This window comes from Cyprinodon variegatus, unplaced genomic scaffold (genome assembly GCF_000732505.1).
Source record: "Cyprinodon variegatus isolate N-32 unplaced genomic scaffold, C_variegatus-1.0 Scaffold713, whole genome shotgun sequence".
Taxonomy (NCBI): Eukaryota; Metazoa; Chordata; class Actinopteri; order Cyprinodontiformes; family Cyprinodontidae; genus Cyprinodon; species Cyprinodon variegatus.
Window position 1 is genome coordinate 267,114 of NW_015151166.1, and position 3,387 is coordinate 270,500.

Sequence of the window (3,387 nt, forward strand, 5' to 3'; positions counted from 1 at the left end):
AAAGTGAACAAAGACTCATGAGAATCCAGAGTGGAATAAAGGAGCCAGCCAGCGGCAGCAGGAACTAATAAAACCAGATGTAATGATAGAAAAGGAAGAATAGGAATTTATTTCAGACAATTTTGACAAACGACAATAAATGAATCAACCAAATAAACACAAAAGAGACTAGTTATCATCAACCAAACCAAACTAACTAAATTTACCTGAACAGAAATAGAAACCAAACCTGCGACCAGATAAACCTGTTGGTATAAACAGAGAAATTACTTCCATTCATGGAAATAATCTGAAAAGGAAGAAATAAAACTCCCCTAATTACACTTAAATGGACTTAAAGTACACTAACCTTCCTGTTTAACTTCTGCATAAATAGATCTGAAAATCTCTTATATTCAACAACAAAAATACTTTTAATTTGCAAAACGGCAATAAAAAAAAAAAAGCTTTTCAATAGTAAATTGAAAATCAAATATGAAGTTTAGGAAATTGAACATTACTGAGGCAACATTCAACTAAATTAAAGTTTTTGGGATGTAATTTATAATTAGGTGTTAAAATTATTTAAATCATCCAGTGCCAAAAACTCTCATTCACTTTTCACCATGAAAGTAGGTGGGGGCGATCTAAAGGGTGGGGGCTGGTGGACCTACAGTTACTCCACCCGAATGCTTTCATTAGGTTTATATATATTTTCCTAAAATGAGCTCAAACATCTATTAATTAAATGTTTTTTTATTGCTGAGAACAAAAGAGAACCAGAATACACTGATAGTTATATTTATAGATGTTAGAGAGACGCCTTTTACTGCGTTATATATATAAAGGGCCCAAAAACATTAATGTTATAAAAGATAACAAATGAAAGCCGATTCTGATGCCAAAATCAATAAATCGTGCATCCCCAGAAGAACAATTTAAATTCCATCCATCCAGAAAAATCTGGATTTGATGCATTTTAATGCATATTTTGTCTTGTAAATTTTCTGGTAAACTTGGAGATATATTTTATTACGTGTTGCATTTCCGAGTAAATCAGTTTCCCCTTTAAATCTGCAGCTCTCCCTGCTTCTCTCTGTTTAAAAAGATGTATGAACATCTTTACTAATATAATGATGCCAGGAACTAAATTCCAAGTGATGCAGAATCTCTGCAGCCTGATTCTATCTGTTCAATAAGAAAACCTGCGTTCATTTTAACCTGTAACTGAGAGCCATGGTCCTCTGAGAGGCAAAGAATTTTAACAGTAAAGCATTGGTTGGGACTGTTTCCACCAATCCTTCAGAAAGTTACGCTTCTGTTTCTCACTGCTGTTGCTAATAACGTCTCTGAGGAGCTTCAGCAGCAGTACCGTCTTCTCAGATATCAGATTATCATCATGGCAGCCGTGCAGAACCAACGTCCAGAGTTTGACTCCTTGCTGCAGCCTGTCTGTGGGGAGTTTGCTCTCCCGGTGTACGTGTCAGCTCTCTCTGGGGACTCCAGCTTCCTCCCACAGACAGAAACCTGTTATGTTCCTAACAGAGCAGTTGGCGCTATAGAAATAAACTAAATAGAATAGAATTGTCCAATATCCCTGTCATCAGTGTCCTCTGTAGAAACACCAGACCGTTGCAAAGATAATGGAATTTTCTTCAACTTTTCTGTAATGTTTTTGTTGTTTTCTGTATTTTTCAAAAAACACAATAAATAAAACTAAGTCTTTCTTGTGTTTCCTGATTAGTTTGAACTTGAATGTGTTTAAAACTATAAAAATGAAACCTTCTAGTTTCCTGCAGCTCATTGATCCTTCTGCTGCTGATTTGTTTTTTTATGTCAATGTTTTTCATCCATATGCTTTTTTTCTTGTGTGTGCAGCTTAAATCTTCATATATTTACTTTTATGTCGTTTCCCTCCATATTTTCTCTCTCTGTAATAAGCGGTTATATTTATCATAATTAGTTTATTTATTGTCATTAATTATTTCTGTTAGAATCAGTTTTGTGATTCTGGGTGTTTGTAGATTTAGCTGTTCTGCTAATAAGGTTTTTATTCAGTTCCAGCTGCTACAGAAGAGCCGCGGCACGCGCACCGCACCGCACCGCGTCGCTCGTCGCGCGCGTCAGCGGCAGGAAGTGTGCTGCTGAAGCGGCGGCGGGGGGGACACAGCAAAAAAAAAAAAAAAGTCGGAGGGTGAGAAGGGGAGAAAATCAGCATGTCTGGCCTGTGAAAGCTGCACCAGCTGCGGGTCCGGGTCGTGCATCGTTCCGCTGGCGGCGCGGAGGCCAACCGGGGGGTGAGTTCTGTGCGGAAAACGGAGGAAAGGCGGTGATGTTTTGCATGAAAGGGGCCGCGGTGTGTCGGTCTGGATCTTTGTGTAGCTCGGAGCTAGCTGCGCTGCTGCCGCGGAGGAGGCTTCATGAGCGGGGGAGCCGGAGAGGAGCTTCCCGGCAGGGCGGGGGGCCTCCAGGGGCCACCTAGGCCCGCTGGGCGGCGGTTAGTGTGTTTCTGCTCGGTTCTTTCTAACTTGTTTCTTTCTGTCACCGCGGGGATGCTAACCGTTAGCCGGGGCTAGCCCTTAGCTCGGCCGAGCATCAGTCCTCCGCGTCCCCTGCTCCCCATTCCCGTTACTTTATCCTGAAATTACCGCGAGATTTGCCCACGGTGGGGCCCCATGGTTCGGTGGAAATGGGGCCCGGAGCTCTGCGGGACCTGGTGGGCCCGCGCTGCCGATGGAAAAGCCGGCTAACCCCGCTAGCTGCGGTAAAATGGCTCGCCGCCGCGGCTGAGAGCCATTTCAGAGGATCGTGGGTCTCTGTGGGAGTGGGCTGATGGCCGCAGGTGGGGTCCTGCATCATGTCGGAAACACCGCGCTCCTCACCCCGCTCAGAGTGGGGGGGTCCGCGGCAGGAAAGGTCGGATTGTCCCGATTTATTCCTGCCGAGGCCGAGAGGGAGAAGACGGGCCAAGGTCAGGCGGCGGAGGGGCGCCTGCTGGGTCCGAGTCTGCCCGGAGCCTCAATGTTCTACCGGGGAGGACTGGTCATCCATGACCCGTTTAGAAGCGGCTCATGCTGGGCTGTGTGTGTGAACGGAACCGGATCATCCCTGAACGGCTCCGTTTGTTTACATGATGAGCTGAAAGGGAAGCTGTGATTGGCTGCAGATTCACTTCAGACTCTAACCTGATCCAGATCCTGAACCTGATCCAGATCCTGATTCATATCCAGATCCTAATCATGATCCAGATCCTGATCCTAATCATGATTCAGATCCTGAACCGAATCCTAATCATGATCCAGAACCTGATCCTGATCCAGATCTAGAACCTGTTCCAGATCCTGATTCAGAACCGGATCCTAATCATGATCCAGATCCTGATTCAGATCCAGATCCTGAACCTCATCC